This window comes from Schistocerca gregaria, chromosome X, assembly GCF_023897955.1.
Source record: "Schistocerca gregaria isolate iqSchGreg1 chromosome X, iqSchGreg1.2, whole genome shotgun sequence".
NCBI lineage: Eukaryota > Metazoa > Arthropoda > Insecta > Orthoptera > Acrididae > Schistocerca > Schistocerca gregaria.
In genome coordinates, this window is record NC_064931.1 from 356017717 (window position 1) to 356036634 (window position 18918).

The following is an 18918-nucleotide window of genomic DNA, read 5'->3' on the forward strand; positions in this document are numbered from 1 at the left end:
AGGATAAAGCATCCTTAAATAAGGACTGAATCAATACTTTACATGTAGCAACTGACGCGTTTAATATTAAATGCAGAAAACCTTCTGACTAATTGACTTCACAACTAAATTTTCTTTTAAAATCACTTACCTTTGAATCAGTTCTACTTTTCTCTTCGCTACCACCTTCTGCTGCTTCCTAGATCCTGAGGAGTAGTCCCCTCTAATTACTCTTTCTTCCGTGCCCTTCATATTTCACATGGACTACATATTCACAGAAAAACGCAATCCTCGACAACAGAGCTGTGGTGTACTACAATGCGTTGGCCACAACAATAAACGGTAAGCAACGCATACTTTGTCTTGAACTTTACAAATGCTTCCGGTCTTATCGTCGCAGATTTTATTGCACATTAGGTACTATTTACTTTAGAAGTCGTGATATCGCGTTTCGAAACAAATTCGCTGCTGGACATACTGTGTTTTGAATCAAAGGTCAAGCTTTTCGCCAGGCTTAAAAGGTAAAAAATTTTGTACTGAATGAAAACAAGAGCGTAACTCGATGCAGCCTATTTTCTAGAGTACAAATCCGCTTTATACTAATTTACTATAGCGAGGGGACTTATCGTATCTTGAAATGTCTCCTCGGTTTTATTGTTCACCCTTGCTAAAGTAGTAGCAGCCAGTTAACAATTTCTGCTTGTAAATAATATAGCTGTACCCCACTCTCTCCCCCCTTCCTACGTATTCCATCGATTCCTTCCCCACCCAGACAACCCTTGTCTTTATCTGTTCGTCACATTTACCATCTATTTGGTCCACAGAACATGATAGACAGTGTTGTAATATATAATTAAAATTGGTAGGCGCTGGTATCAAGCTATAACCACAAGCTTTGAGCGATTCCCGTCAGTTACCACTAACTGTGACCTTTCTGACAGGAAATTACGAGTCCAGTCGCAGAATTGAGACGATATTCCATAAGCACGCAATTTGATGACAAGTTGCTTGTGAGGTGCAGTGTCAAAAGCTGTCTGAAAAACGGGAAATACGGAAACAATTTTTGTCCATAGCACACAACACTTCGTGTGAGTAAAGGGCTAGTTGTGTTAAATAAGAACGAAGATTTCTAAAGACGTGTTGACTGTGTGTCAACCGACCGTTCTCTTCGAGGTAGTTCATAATGTTCGAGCACAATAAATGTTCCAAAATCCTGTAGCATATCGACATTAGTGATATGGACCTGTAATTTAGTGTATTACTCCTATTGCCTTTCTTGAGTATTGGTGTGATCTGTACAACTTTCCAATCTTTGGGTAAGGATCTTTCGTCGAGCCTGCAGTTATATGTGACTTAAGTATAGAGCTAGTGCATTAGCATACTCTTAAAGGAACCTAATTGGTATACAATCTGGAACGAGAGACTTGCTTTTATTAACTAATTTAAGTTGCGTCACTACTCCGAGGACATCGACTTCTAAGTTACTCATGTTGGCAGCTGTTTATTCGAATTCTTGAATATTAACTTAGTCTTCTTTGGTGTGGAAATTTCGGAAGGCTATATTTAGTAATTCTGCTTTAGCAGCACTGTCATCGATAGTGGTTTCATTGGTATGGGGCAGGGAAGGCACTGATTCTGTCTTGCCGCCAGCACACTTTACCAGAATATCTGTGAATTTTCTGCCAGGTTTCGAGGCAAGCTTTCGTGGAAACTATTATAAGCATCTTACGCCGAACTCCGCTCTAAATTTCGAGCCTCTTTAAAAGATCGTCAATCTTGCGGATTTTACGTTCGTTTATACGTTGTATTTGGCACGATTTTTTGTTGTTTCTGCAGTAGTATTCTCACCCGTTTTGTGTACTACGTGGGGTCAGCTCCGTCGTTCGTTAAGTTATTTGGTATAATCTCACAATTGCTGTCGAGGCTATCTCTTTGAATTAAAGCCTTACTTACACTGTTAATTAGGAGGTGGTGGAGATTGTTTCTCAGGAAGGTATAAAGCGAATTTTTATCTGGTTTTTTGAATAGGTATATTTTTCGTTTACTTTAGATGTGAGAGTTACACTATTCAGTCTCCCTGCGGCAACCCTGTGTTATTAATCCGTTTGTCCGTTTTGATGCTCGTTATTAGCTCAGGATTATTTGTTGCTAAGAGGTTACATGTGCTTCCGTGACATTTGACTATTGGAATGGGCGCATGAACTAACTGCTCGAAATAATTTTCAGAGAATGCGTTAAGTACAAATTCTGGTTACGTTTTTTACGAACCAACTAATTTAACATGTATTTTCCCGAACAGATCGAGGGTAAACTGAGGTAACCACCTGCTACAATTGTATAAGTCAGGTAGAGTCTGAAATTAAACCGAAGCTTCCTTTGAACATTTGAGTAATTGTGTCTTTTGCGTTGGGAGGTCGGTAAAAGCAGCCAGTTATTGTTTTATTCCTGTTACCGAGAATGAACAGTTATTCACTATTTAGATTTTGCCTCATGCCGGATTTTACGTGCTTGTTTTACGTTTACATATAATGTTAATTTGAACCTCTACATCTCGGAAGCAGATAACATATCAACAAAATTTTCTTGTTTGTTCGAGACGGCTGTCTTAGGAATATATCGTAAATATTTAAGGCATTTGCCTTGCATAGCCGTCTTAGAATCCGCGTCTCTATTTTGGTACGACAAAATGGCAAAACCCCTTTTGATGGGATTTCTGAGGAAGCGCCCATGAAGGAATGATGTCTCCAGAAGCCCCTTAAAGCCCACTGTAGATCACATCAAATACAAAAAGAACCAACCCATCTGCTCCATTTGCCTGAGCAGGAGGAAGTGTGTAATATTCGTATTTTGAGTCTGCACTGTCGTGAGACTAAGTCGATCCTTCTTTTGGTTATATAAATAGTTCCTAGCCCAAGAGCTATTCACAACACCTGACCCTAACATTCTGTCACAAACAGAACCAGAGGTGTGAACCGCGGAAGAATCCCGTTTGTATACGCCGAATTTTGGAAAATAACCGGTAACTCATGCTGTCACATGAGTACCGATTTATCGTGTGGAGTTTGTTGCTGGGAGTCTCCGAAGAGATATTCTGCTTGTCTTCGATGCAGCTCTTTTCATTTAGGCAGAGAGACTACGTTTTTAGGAGAATTCGAATCTGTCAGGAAAGAAAGGAATTCGGAGGGAACTGGTTGGGGATTATTGTAAGGAATCAACCCCAGCATTCTCCTAAATTGAAAATGGGAAAACACAGAAACCCATTTTCAGTGTTACCGGCTGACTGACGCTCCTACCAAATCCAGGGGTTGCTAGCACAGCGTCTCAACCCGCAGATCTATCCTGGTCGACGGAGAATTTGGAAAAAACTGGTTTTTATGTACTGTTCTGAAATGAAATAAAATGCATCGCAACTCTAGAAGCGTTTCTGATATTGCATGTTTTCTCTTTAACTGTGCTTGTCTGCTCATTTGCTAGTGCACGAATGCATCCATTCTTTAAGACTTAATGCAATGGAATTTTTGGCTTCAGTTATTATAGCATTACAAGAGTGTAAATGGATTTAGGACGAAAAGAGGGGTGAGGGGGTGCTGGGCGCAGTCGGCTCGGACGAATTCATGCAGCTCACTGAAAAATTCTTTCAGACAAACCAACCATAAAAGGTGCTCTCCACAGACCCCTTCCCTTCATTCAGCATTGGAACTGGTTGTAACAGATTGGGCGATATATTGCCATTAATGCTATTAATGGTAGAATGCTGGGAAACGTTTTAAAGAACTGTAAAAATCGATGTTTGGTCGATATTTTTGTTGATCAAAGCGATAATTGAGCGACACAGGCAAATCCAAGTGTATTTTTATATACTGACTTCAATACAATCTTATTTGTAATGTTGTTTACTTTTCCGCTGTCTTGTCAAATACTGAACCATTGCTCATCCATAGTTCTACCAGTCGCCAAATAACGACTCCAGTGCTAATATTAAACAGCTGTAGATATGTAACTAGGCTATTAGTAGTGTGTACATATTTTTGACTTATCATAACGGAAGTGGCCACATCAGAATCGGTTTTGTCTTATTTCTTGTTACATGGTTACCAATAAGTAGGAATTATCACAACAGCACACAGCAACAGAAACAGTAAATGACAGCATATACATTAAATTCAACTCCACGCCAGAGCTGAACTGATTAACAAAACAAAAATTGAGCTGAAGTATCAAATGTACAGTAGTGGTTCCTCTCTAAATAGGGGATGGGTGACAGCCGATACTGCTTTTGATATATAAATAGTTAAAATCTATCGAAGGCCTTGTTGACTATCACTAGCTCGTATATCTTTTTCGACATGTGACTGAATCTCAAAATATCTTTCAGTTAGACTACACGGCATCTAGGTCTTAAGTCTTTAAGGCTGACTTGCAAACCAATGTTTCTCCTATACGTGCGCGACCCTTTTCTTAGTACACAGACTGGCCTAAACATACGAACTGTTGTTTGTAAATAGTGGTAGGAGCGCCTTCTATGCCACATATTTCATTAGTTTACGTCGATCGAAACACCAGTTAATGAAGGAATTGCGAAACATTAATTTTCAGTTAGGTTTTAGCGCTGTAGGTCGAGTATATAAACTGATCACTGCCAGTTGCACTGTAAATTACGTACAATAAAGAACTGAATCATTTTAATGTCCACTGCCTTTAGCCACTTCATTTATACTTTGATTTCACCAAACTTCGAATTCAGAATATTTCCACAGACATATTATCAACAAATATTGGTTACAAAAACAAAGCAGAACAATAAACGGTAAACTATCTGAAAGACTATGAATATCGCTTCAGCTACAACATTAAACACTTTATACGCTACAAAATGCATCTTCAAGAAGCTAAATCACGGGATACATTCGATTCTAGAGCATTCCTTTAACAGAATATTTGTCCCCATTCTAAAACATTTTCTGATTTCATGGCTCAAAAGTATTCCAAGGCTCTTTCCCTCTGACAGGGCAAATGCTAAACTCCACCAAGGCTATCTTTGAAAATTCAAATCATCAGTGATTTACTCCAGAATGGTATTAATATGACACTGAGCGAATCCTCTGCTTGTCGTTCGGACAACCTCGCAGCCCGGGGCAGCGCGGGTCTTGGGCGGCTTGACACGGTTCGCGCCGTTTCACCTGTCTGAGGTTCGAGTCCTCGCTCGGGCATGGGTGTGAGTGTAGTCCTTAACGTAAGTTAGTTTAAGCTAGATTAAGTAGTGTGTAAGCCTAGGGACTGATGACCTCAGCAGTTTGGTACCATAGGAAGTTGCCACAAATTTCCGAAACATTTGGCACTCCTCCATATCCCGCTACCTAGTGCGCTGCACGTTGACATATACGAGTGTACACGGTGAGTGTGCATGTTATGTCCATATGCACCAACTTGCGAAGCGGACGGATGTGCAGCGAAAGGTGCATGCATCTATGCAACTGAAGTACCTATAAATAATATACCGTGAATATAATGCAACAAATTTAATAATTTGTTAACATTGTATTCATTATTGAAAAAATGTGTTCCATTCCATACGTGACCATTTTATTGGTCGATTTTTTGTTTTCTTTCTAAATTAGCCTATGTTCTTCCTCAGGGTTCAGGCTCAATAGAAAACGTCATCCGAATCGGACCAGCTTCATAATCGCGAAAACCTAACAGAAAGTTGCTTTTACATTTATAATATTAGTATGGAAAAACCTTAAAATCAGAACCTCTTCTTTCTGTGATCCAATTTTCATGGAATAAAGCCACGTTCAAATTTCGTGTGAAAAAGGCATAGATAATCGACTGGTAGTTTTGGAGATTAGCGTATTAAAACTTCCAAACAGAGAGACACGACAGTCTTATGGATTTATTACTAATAAATAGAAACCCCGGCATGGTTCAGGTATTTATTTATAGCTGTACCTGAGACTTCGTACGTGTGGAATTTATTATCGACTTACAAAGCTTCTTTGTATACAACTTTCGAAACAATGTGATTGGAGACATGGGCGAAGGGCTTGTTTACTTCACTAACACGGAAGAGACCCACGTAGAGCTGAACGTGCGAAAGGAAACCACCACTTACGTCCACACCCACATCAAGCAACGTGTGGTCTTGAGCTACATCTATGGTAATGGCATAACGCGTTCACTGGGTTTTGTACACGTTTAAAGTGAATTGCTAAGTAGTTAGGTGTTAGCAGTTTTCTTGACATAAGAACTCGATCGCCTGCGCCACGTCCCGACAAAATTTCCACTTCTAAGACGTTACTTTGGAAAGAATTAATTTTAATCCTCGTTCCATTACACGATTTCGCAGGATTTGTAATCTGTCTCTGACGTAAACATCTGAAAACGCACTTGACACTGATGATATTGATGATGAGGTTTTGTTTGTGGGGCGCTCAGCTGCGCCGTTATCAGCGCCCGTGCAAATTCCCAACCTTTGCTCAGTCCAGTCTCGCCACTTGAATGATGATAAAATGATGAGGACAACACAAACACCCAGTCATTTGAAGGCAGGTAAAAATCCCTGACAGCGCCGGGAGTAAAACGCGGAAATTGATACTGAGGTAAGAAGACTAACAGAACCATCTTTTTGACAGCGCCGGGAGTCAAACGCGGAAATTGATACTGAGGTAAGAAGACTAACAGAACCATCTTTTTGTTCTTGATGTATTGTGCTGTGATGTTCGTGTCACTGGCTAAACACCAGAACTAGCAAGCTGAGCGGACGATTTGAGATAAAATTTTAAACTGCGATATCTTCTTATCCGTGTTACAATCCTGATGCAATAATACCTGTACGTAGACTCAAGTTACTCTCAAGTCACACGTGAAAACGCCATGTAAATGTATCTAGTATTTTCGGGGACAAGCGTCTTCAAACTGACCGGCAAGACGATTTCGGATAAAAACTTTAAATAATGATAATTTTTTCGTGGTCCGATTTTGTTGGGATAAAGCTACTACTTTCCTCCAAGCTACGCACAAGTAACCTGTGAAAACACCATAAAAATTCGTCTAGTATGTTTGGAAATTAGCTTTTCAAAACTGACAAACAGACAGACAGTTTTAGATAAAGCTTTTGATTACAATATTTTTTTTTCGTGACCCGATTTTTATCAAATGAAGTCCGTATTTTGTTCCAGGCTACGCTAAAGTTACCTGTAAGAATCCCATGGAAATCCTTCTGTTAGTTTTCGAGATTAACGGAGGTTCGAGTGCTTCCTCGGGCATGGGTGTGTGTGTTGCTCATAGGATAAGTTGCTTTAAGGTACTTTAAGTAATTTGTAAGCCTAGGGACCGATGACCTAAGCAGTTTGGTCCCTTATGAATACACGCACATTTGAACATTTTTGAATACAAACACACAAACAAGCAGCCATGACGGTTTTACAGTTTTATTAGTATGGATATACATACATAAGGTAATAACAATATGTTAAATTTTGTTATATTAATTTGCTGCTGTTGGCCACATAGTTTCTTTATACGTCCTTTTCAACTGATGTTTCTAATATACCATCCTTACTTGCTTAAATGTATACAAAGTATATGCTGTGTAAACACGACAGAACAAAAGGATTTGTGAGCACTCGATATATTTACATTTCTATTCGTGTTCATCTTTACAACCAAAGACTTCCACTATGCTTTGAGACATTCCACAAAGGTGTTTTTTCAGATTATTGATAAAATAAATTTTGCGTTTGTTCTTTACATTTATAGTGTCTACACTTCATCTCTGCTAAATTCCCTGTTTACAAAGTAGGTGTGTTGCCCTATGTTGTTAAAACCACTAAAGATGGTTTTAGAGTTAAATATTTTTCATGTTTTTAGTCAAAGAGTGATAGTAAAGCCATAACAGAAACGTTCGCGTTGCAAGTGTGTGGTTTAGTTAAAGGATTTGATACAGTAAAGGTAATGAACAATAATATTATTTCTTAACAATACGTAACATAATTATAAAAAGCACAAAATAATTCGTTCAACAAATTACATTACAATTTCTGTATACATAGAACCAAACGGCAAATATGAGAGATACGTTAAAACTAAGTTCCAAGTGACATTTTTAGAAAATGGAATACAATCAAGGAGGACTATCGTTGGTTGGTTGCTTGTTGATTTGGTGGAGGAGGCCAAACACCGACGTAATATGTCCTATCGAACTAGGGAAGGATGGGGAAGGAAGTCGGCCATGTCCTTTCTAAGAAACCATCCCGGCATTTGCCTGAAGCGATTTAGGGAAACAACAGAAAACCGAAATCAGAATGGCCGTATGCGGCTTGGAACCGTCCTCCTTCTGAATGCGAGTCCAGTGAGCTAACCACTGCGCCGCCTGGCTTGGCAAAGAGGCCTCTGTGAACGTTTATTTGTATCTTAAAATATTACAGTCAGTCCAAAATCGAGGCAATAATGAAATTCAGTCTGATTATCTTCATACAATAATGCCCTTCCAAGATATACATATCCACAAAACTTCAATGTATTCGACATTTAATGTTCCGTGGTGTTGTGACACTGTTTTATTACACTGTCATGAAGGGTATGAACTACAACTAGTATCTCTGGTTATATAGGTAAGCTATCAGCGTCATAAGTACATTTATGAGTACAATTTTGTCACGTCATAATTATTATCAAGTTCAAATCCGAAAGCAGTGTTTTCAGCGAACTATAACGCTTAACACTGAAAGTACATTTATTACAGGAACCAACATACAGACAGAACAGCCTCCAGGATTTACGGTGCTCCCATTTCCTCTTGGATTTGCAAACATTACAATCATTAGAAAGTTCGAGAATATTCTGGAAGTATTATTTGATGAACAGTAAATAACAAATATTTACTGATAATCAGGTTTTAATTGCCGACTCGCAACACTCGCTGCCACCACTCCACACTGCAAGCACCACAGCTCATGGCCTTGCGTCTTGTCTTCAGTAAGTTGTCATTGCAAACGAATGCAGTATCCTAGATTTATGTCTAGTCAGTGGTCCTCTTTATGGCAGCACTGTAAGATCCTCATGTTGGGGTTTTGTTGTCATATCCTCTTCGCAATTAAGAACATTGAAAGTAACCCCTTGCATCGAAGCTTCAAGATCACTGAGCAGGCCCTCTATTTCCTTGAACGAGAAGACTTCAAGGTCAATCAGTGATAGTCCCACTTTCCGGTCAGGAGTAAAAATCCATACGAGGTCTTCTGGGCTGCAGCCCACTGGCAGGTACTTAGCGTTACAATGCTCTTACTCCTTCTACTAGACATCCAAAGACCGTATACATGCCAGCTGCCTTCCTTCTTTGGTCCTGATGAAGAGGTGTCTCCCGCTGTCAAGTATAGTTTGGTGATAACGTAAAGAGTGTATCGTTTGTCGTTTAGATCTCGCGTCAGTGGGGCAGAAAGAACATTGTGAAATCTGTAGAGTCTTGCTTCATTGTGTTATAAGTGTACGCATGTCACGAAAGGCAGCGCTCTATCTCAGTTCTGTGTTTGACCTCAACATCTATCAGAGTATATTTGCCATGTGTTAAAGCGTTCTGGGAGGCCCTGGATGGCAGGCAATTGCTATCCAGTTGGTGATTACTTCTGATTCTAGTCTCGACAGGAAAACTTTCCCACGATCAGAGATCATCACACAGCGCACACCGTAGTTCAAAATGATGTCTCTTAAAAGGAACTGAAATTTCTGGAGCTTTAGCAGTCAGCACAGTTTTGGTGACAGCGTACCAGGTGAGGTTTTCAGTGCAGCGTCTTATCGGGTGGTTTGTGTTTGTCGACTTTAAGAACATCGTTAAGACGTCTACTGCAATCCGGTGGAATGGGGCAGATGCTGACGGAACTGCTTAATTGCTGTCAGATGCCCTGGAAGTAATTGCGGCATGTACTTTCACTGCTTACATTTCTTAGAATGGCTCACATTGTGTCCAACGGATCGGCAGAGATCTGGGCAGTTTAGATTTTGTTTAGTCTTCACGTTCCAGAGTGAACACCTATTGGAGCAACGTGGAAATAATTTATAACTGGGTGTAGACGAGTTGACCACCTCAGTGGATTCAGTACCTCTTACACTACGTGCTGTTTGCCGGCCGGAGTGGCCGATGGGCTCTAGGCGCTACAGTCTGGAACCGCGAGACCGCAACGGTCGCAGGTTCGAATCCTGCTACGGTATGGATATTTGTGATGTCCTTAGGCTAGTTAGGTTTAAGTAGTTCTAAATTCTAGGGGACTGATGACCTAAGTAGTTTAGTCCCATAGTGCTCAGAGCCATTTGAACCATTTTTGAATCTACGTTCTGTTTATTAACTGAGGTTCTCCTTTGGTCAGTATTTCATTCTTCAAGGCTTCTATTGTTTCTAGCAATGCTGATTTTTTCTATCCGTTCACCAGCTATGTCATTTAATGCTGCAATGACTGTGATTTCATCCGTACTGCTGAAAGACAGCTGTCGTTCTTGTATCTGTGTCCACTTTTGTATAGGACTGTTATGTTGTATTAGTGAAACGTTAGTGCCACCTCGCTAGCTAATCAGGGTAGTCAGCCACCATAGCGAATGGTGATCGATTGCAGCAACGAATGGGATGCCAAATAAAGAAAGCCAGAACTGGTTGATGGTCTTGGAGAACTCTCTGGAGCCAAAAGCTGTCATCTTTTACAGCACCTTCTTGAAATGTACTAAAACTTCACTTATCTCATAACCGCTACCATCGATCTAAAGTTCTGTCTTGGCTTTCTTGCTGTACGCTGCTAGGACTGGTGAAGGTGTTGATGCCTCCTTAAAGACAAGGACAGATCTTTCTTGAAGCACGTTCCAGCATAATCAGGCATCCCCCTGCATTAGTTGTTGCTAGGGACATGCCTTATTTCCAGTAATATGAGCACGTTCTGAGAAAGCTTCTCTTATAGTGAGTGTACCAAGGAGTCATAAAATCTGCAAATGCTCTCATTATTTCCGGATTGGGTTGATCCCATCACCATTAACTAAGTTTCCCAAGATTTTTGTTGCTTGAGTGATGGAGAGGCGACTTAAGATGCCCTTCAGATGTCTTCAAACAGAGGGCAATGTCATACAGATAGCAAAGACATGTCATCCATGTAAGATGTCAAACTAGGCTGTCCATCATACAAATAAAGGTGTCTGAAGCATAACTTAGTCGAAATGGCATATCTTGGTAGGTATAGGTGCTGTCAAGTATAATAAAGGCAAACTTTTTCTGGTCAGCCTCGCCAGCCACAATCTGCCAATAGCTTGACCACATGTCTGTAGTTGAGAAATACATTGCTCCTCTCCAGTAGTCCTAGATGTCATCAGAGTATGGTATTGGGTAGATCTGTTTTCTCATGATATGGTTTAATCATCAGTGGCTGACGTAAAAATGCCAAATGTCGTTCTTCTTCAGCAGAGGACAATGAACTCTATGAATGTTCAGTGACTTTATCCTGTGAAATCCAGGCAACTTACTCTCAGATTGTGAATTGTGCAGCTGGCGACAACCTATAGGAACGCTGGCTAATTGATGTAGGGTACCCATTACTGATACAGTGTTTTACCGTGGGCTGTATCGTGTGTGTATTCTACACTCTGTATACGAAAGCACCTGACAATTGGTGCAGCACGCCTAACATTTGCTGAAGTTGTTCTGTGGATTGTGCCTGCAGAAGGTCTGCAGACTGTGGAACTCCCGTCTTCCCACTTAGGTTCAGAGGAAGAGGACGCCAGTTCACAAAACATTTTACCTGAGCCAGGCGACAGACCGTTGCGAAGGTGGTCAATGGGCGGAAAGAGGATGGAGGAAGCCATTTAAGAGGGACTGCTGTAATCTGAGTTTTAGTAAAAATGGTGGGATGGTCATAAAACTCCAAGCATTCTCATGTTAGAAGGAGGCACGATAGAGACTGAGCGGCTGGTGCTCATGTTTAGGGGAGGTAAGACTGTATCTCTCTGGATGCCAGGAAGTCGCCAGGTTCTTCTAGCCAGCGGCAGAAACATCTCTTTCACGGCCACAATTGTGCCGTTGTGGTGGAACGGTTCTAGGCGCTTCAGTCCGGAACGGCGCTACTGCTACGGCCGCAGGTTCGAATCCTGCCTCGAGCATGGATGTGTATCATGTCCTTAGGTTAGTTAGATATAAGTAGTTGTGGGTCCAGGGGACTAAAGACCTCAGATGTTAAGTCCCATAGTGCTCAGAGACATTAGAACAATTTGAGCTTAACAGCCTTCTTTCAGAAATTGGAAATGGTCAGCCTGGAAAGATTAGGTCTGTCTGCAAATGAGGAACTGTCTTCCCATTTAGGTAGACGTTTTTCTTTTGTGGAAACATAGGCATGCTTACCATGAGAACGACGCCTTTCTTGTCTAAAATCTTCTTGTTTCAGACAAGAGTGATTCGAGTCACTGATAGCTCTTCTTAGGATATGCACAGCAGAGTCTGGTTCTCCCACTACCATGCCAACAGAACAGTAAAGAGGGGAGATTAATTTAGTGGTTCCTTGCTTTCTTTATCTTCTAGTCCTTGTGGTGGAATAAGAGCCAGTGGCAGCTCCCAACTGTACCGACAGTGGAATTGCATATCATCTTGGACATATCGTGTGTCACGAGAGTGAACTTATTCGTCCTGACAACATCTAATGTTTCACAATTCCAGCTTACACCGTCGCACTTGTGATTCAAATTGGTTTGGCCAGACCAGCAAATCGGTGCACTCCATACTGAAATCTTCCCATTTCCCGCGTTCTAATAATCAGAACGCCAGTCCACGTAGTTTGCAAATTTCCGTGGACGTGTAAAAACATTACAGCTGCTGCAGTGCTTCTCACCTCGCCCTAAGCGTGCAGTTTTCTGCTGTCGCCTAAATCACGGTGAAGGGATAAAGTATTTCTGCACTGGTGTAGTATTGTTAAATGATATTCACAGCTCACTATTCTCCGGTGAACTGTAGTTTGCGATGTACTTCGTCGTCGTTCATTCCACAAAGTAATTGATTCCACAAAGTCAGATTACTTTGTAAAAGAGATTGATTCAGGGGAGAATCTGTATTGTTTCCACCTCAACGTATGCTTTGCCAATCAAACGCCATCGCTTTTCTGACATGTGTTCGCCAAATTTTTGTAATATTTATAAGCTAGTTGTAGTTATAAAAGGACGAATGAAAACTTGCCATTGGCTTTGCAAACTTAAATACGCCACTGGTGTCATTTCAAACTCCCTCGGCTATTCACCGTTTTAACTTTTTTGTGGTAATACTGAGGCACGCCAGCAATTAAAGGTTCAATCTTATTAAATTAGTTAATTTGATTATTAGTTTGAGTTCTGGAATGGACGGCAGATATAGGCAATAAAAGTGCCGGAAGTAAATTCATTAATTTCATTAATAAAAAATTAAGGTTATTGGGAAGGTCATACTTTTCCTTATATAAAGAGAATAATATTTAGCATCACTCTCATATATATTTATGATTAAAGCAAGCAACAGCTTTCAAGATGTCTGATATTCAGTTTAGTTACTGCATTTTTGGATTCGATTGGTGGGCTGAATTCTACAGAGCTTGAGATCGATGTACTCCTCGTAGTCTGGTTCCTGTTAGTCTAGACGGCCGCACTGAAGTGTTCTACTTGGAGCCTCAGTGAGGAATATGTTGTGAAGCACTCGGCGTCTCCACCAACGTCACTTTGTAACTATAATGAAATCCAAGTCCGAACGCAGCTCATCAATGAAACACAACATGTAGCAGTGCAAAACAGCCTCCTGAATGGAGAATGCTGTTACTTATACAAACATGGAATATTCATAGATAAGCAAACGTTATAAGGTGAAGTCAAATGAAAACGAGGCAGTTGGAAATAAAGTAAGTAAACTGTCCATTATTTCAATAGTCACCACCGTAACTGTTAATACATTAATTCCTGTGTGAGACAAGACAGTCATTGAGTCACGGAAAAATTTTTGCAGTTGCCTATGGAACCAGTATAGTAACTATGCCTACACTTCGTCGTACGCAGCAAAAAAACGGCCACGAATGTCTCTCTTCACCACTAAAAACATGTGGAGATCACCTGGGGAGAGACTGGAACCTTCCATACGTTGTCAAGGTTGTTTCGACTACGCTGCAGAAGTTTCGCTGGGAAACCCTTACGCATCCTCCAATGTATCCCGACCTCTCCCCATGCGATTCCCATATTTTAGGAGCCCTGAAAGGAGACATTCGTGGCCATCGATTTGCTTCGGACCAAGCGGTGTAGGCCTGAGTACAATCATGTTTCCCTGGGAAACCACACATACTTTTCCACGAAGGTAGTAACCATCTTGTTTCACAGTGGGAATCATTTAACAGTTACGGCTAATACTTTCGAAATAATAATCAATTTACTTACATTTTTCCCTTTGCTCGGTTTCATTTGACAGTCCCCTTCTAGAAATGACAAATACTAATTATCAAATATTTGGTGTTGACTGGATTTCATCTAGTGACGCGCTGCACTTCAGCCGTCGACGCGAACCGCTTCTCCACTACGCATGCAGCACAGACTCGTTCACTAAGCCCAGGGTCGGAAACATTCATGTGAACGACAATAATAATGTAATCTGTATCCGTCATTTTCAAAAGACTGATTGAAACTTCATTAGAGAGTTTTATTGAAGCACATGAGTCCAACGGAATGGTTGGAAAACGTGTGTTACAAAGTATAATACTTGCAGCATCTCTCTGGTACTATGCTGTTGACAATCAGTTTAATTTTAATGACTTCAGTACTACAATGTTTATTATTGTGTAGTAACTACGAAAGTAAGGGCACATTGGAAATCAAAATTGTGGTTTACCAGGGAGAGCAATCGCATGGACAAAAGCGTACGCCGCATTAGTAATTCAGAGTCTTTTAAGAGAGGAACAACTTACCTTGTTACAAAAACGGTTTTGTATCGTTTGAAAGAGTAACAGAGCGAGATCATTACTACTGAAAGTTAAGTGTTCGGTCAACCCTACAATTTTCATTAGAAACTTTCATTAAAGAAACTGATGTTCGACAAGGCGCTATGTGCACAAAGCTCCATGATATTATGATTGCTAACTAACGATTTAAGACATTCATACCAGCTCTCAAGAAAAAATTAATATCCTTGACTGGAAACAGACTATCTCGGTAAGATGGCAGGAAGTGAAGCCATTAGTCTTCTAACATGTTGCTAAGCACAGCCAGCGCGCATAATTTTTGAAGACGTCTGCACTTAAGACTAATGGATCGTGTCAAGTGGCAGGGTAAACACTGCGGTTATCGTAGCACTTCTCGCAGCTCTTGGGATTGATGACGTCACGGATGAGCGACTTCTCACTTGCTCCCACGCTGGCAGGCTGACATCTTGAGATGGTGGCGGTTCTGGGGCTACTGTGCGCCGTTAATGCGGAACAAAGCCCTCACAGATACGGGAGTGAGAGCCATAGCTCTGCACTGTCTTTATATCGACAACGATTCCTCAAGTGACGGCGAGCCAAGTGTAGTGGACAGCACTAGTACCAAAGTCTAAGACAAGATTTCAGAAAGCGCGTCTTAGTTGCAGAACTGCAGTTCATGGCAAAATATTACAAGCTTTCTTCAATACTGTATGCTACTGTTGCCTTCTTGGAGGGAATTTTTGTGCTTAGCCAAAATGCTTCCCACGTACTCATCAGGGAAGGGGTCAGATTATTTAGAGTTTAAGGAGATACCCTCTCAGGTTAAAGCTAGCCGTCCAGTTAGATTTGCACGTTACCACGACGATTCCCGGATTCGGAGCGGCGTACCGGCTGCAGATCGAATCCACCCGGCACGTTAACGAGTGGTGGCACGCAGGCCAATCTGAATGTGGTTTCTAGGCCGTTTCCACATTTTACTTGGTGAATACCGGGCTGGTGTCGACTAACTGTCTCAGTTACAAGAACATATCGGAAACATTCTCCCACTTTGACATGGTACACCATTAGACACAGACAAATGGGGAATACAGATTCCACCCTGGGTGTGGGGATGGGTGTAGGTAGGGGGGGGGGGGGGAAGTGATGCCGACAGAAATTGTATCCTAAGCCGCTCACTAACCCAGATTAATTAAGATGTCAAGCCCGTGAAGATACTGGTTACAGCCAGAAAAACGTAAGAAATAGGGAGGTTAAAGTTCCAAGTATATCCGCCGACTGATGGGACATGCATACCTCAAAAGTGGTAGTTCGTGATATGTATTCCGTTTCAGTGGGTAGTAAAGCTCGCCGTATGGGTGGTATTTGAGAAGTCACGGAAGGATTTGAGAAATGGCAAGAAGCACATGGAATGGATAGAATCACACGGAACGCTTCGTAGGGTGGGTAAGGGTCTGGTGATCGGGGCTTCCTGAACTGGGGCACTACCAGCTCCGTGCATACGTCAGTGAACAACGTGAAGTGAAGTTGTTGAACTTTGTGTATTACAGGGAATGTCGATCTTGCCTCAAATGCTCAGATGGAATACACTTCCATCAAAAATGAAATGTTTGCCTCAGGATGTGTGACTTGCAGATGGGGTCAATGGTTGTTGAACAGTCGTTGACGGGCATTCTCTGAGAAACCTGTTGCACCATATTTGTATAAATCTTACCGACGCTATCGCGGTGCTGTTGATGTGAAGTGCTGTTTCCCTAGCTACTCAAGGAAGCATCACAGAGACTGAAAACAAAATAAAACACTCAGCATAAGTGGGATGCTCCGTCTGGGGGCATTAAGCCACACTGAACAGAAGTGGATTTAACTAGCCGAACGACAGCTTCACTTCAAAAAAAGAATGTCATTGTCTAAAAAAACACTTACGTATCTCAGAATCTGTTTTTGATCATTTCCCGACTGGAAGGAATATTCAGAAATGTGTCGCCATTACTATTACATAAAGTGTAGGTAAAGTAAAAGCTGATTAGAACTTAAGGAATGACATACTACTGGAGGAAACAGCTACAGGACGTGAGGCTGAATTATTGGAGAAAGCGAGCTTTGTGAATATGTCCAACTGTGAGCCAGTTACTCACGATTCTTAGCTTTTGCAAGTGTGTTGTAAACGCAGAGACCTAATGCATATTAACGTAGGGGAACTGAAGAGATTTTTCGAACATGTTGGTGGAATGGACGTCAAAAATCAAATGAAGCAATTGCGCGGTGAAGTAGAGGAGACGACTACACTTACTGTGTGACCTTCAGTTCTCCGACGCTGCTTGAGCACATTACAGAAGGACAGATCCACCTGAAAGTGAGACCCTGTATCCCTAACTAACGGCTCTGTTTCAAGAGTCAGCACTACCGACACAGCAACAAAGCATGGAATGGCAGAAAATTTAAGGATAATATGGGAAAGATGCACAGGGAGCTAGTAACGGTTTTTCAGCTCATCTTTTCCGTTACTTCTCTTGGAAGCAAAACATATGTGCATATTTGGTACACAAATCATCTACCTTTGCAATCACATTTACTTCTGAATTCAAAACAATGTTTCCCAAAAACGATTCCTCAGTGTAGATTCTGGCTAAATTTGCCGCAACAATACTTACCTCCCTCACGTAACACGTGAAGGCCACATACAAACTCCTCGAGTTACAAATTTTTCCAGGGCAGATATAGAGAGGTTTAGTAGTGTTTTCAAAATGACAATTTCACTATCGTCTCTGTCTAAGGATAAGTTCGTGGTATAGATGTCTAGACTAAAATGAGATAGCCGAAAGCCATGAGACGGCGTTACACTTGTCTTACTTGGTGAATACCTGAAAAGCACACAACAGACGATACGGACAATGACGCAACCAACGATTCCCTTCAACAAGCCGTCTTTCTGTCGCAACATCCCGACCACGACAGAACCATCTTGTCAAACAAAGTAATAATCCTGACCATCAAGACGGCTCCCCTTTTGAAAGGGAACTTAAATGAATTCTGGACACATTTGGAGGGATATAGACTACTTGGTCAGGGCAGACCTTTGTGTCTGTGTGAATGTTCCGGCGAAATATCAAGCGCCGGCACGACCGTCAAGAACATCAGAGCAGAGAGGTCTGTGAGACGGCGTCCGCCAATATTACGCTGACCGACCCCTCTCTAGGACGATAACGAGACAGCAGCGACATCTACACGAAAACGACATGAGCGCCGATCCGCCTGTGTGAAACGTCCCCTTAGAAAAATTAATGAATTACTTTGCTGATAAACCTCTTACATTATTTGCTTTTCAAACAGCTGAGCAAAACTGGACGTACTCTGGCATTACTCTCTTTACTTATTCTGATCAACAATAAACTGACACACAATATTTTTAGCGCAACGTAATCTGACTTTCAAAAATCCCTACAAAAGAATGGCCCTGATTAACAATAACCTATTCCTTTCATGAATCACTTGCCTCACAAAAATCTTCGTTACTCGAACTACTGCAATACAGCGAGAGCCACTACTGCCAGCTGAATAAAAGATTCAAACTACTGAAGGTACTAACTACCGATAGGCATAGCTGGCAAATGAAAGATTTTGATGGAGAACAAGCAATGTATTTACCTTAACAGTGTTCAAAAGTCATAATATATATAGCAGTTTATGGCATCCAGTCTTAAAAATTTACTGTCTCCGATGGACACACGTCCAGATCATCCGCTCTCAAAACTCCGCCATCTCTCTCCCCACATCCACCACTGCTGGCGGCTCACCTCCAACTGCGCAACGCTACGCGCTGTTAACAGCCAACTGCCCAACACTACAATAGCAAATTCCAACAATGCCACCCAGCCGCAGACTGCACACAGCACAGCCAGTGATTTTCACACAGAGCGCTACGTGTCGGTGGCGTTACCAATATAAGAACCTAAACAGCCTACTTACACCCTCTCTAGGACGACAACGAGACAGCAGCGACACCTACACGAAAACGACATAA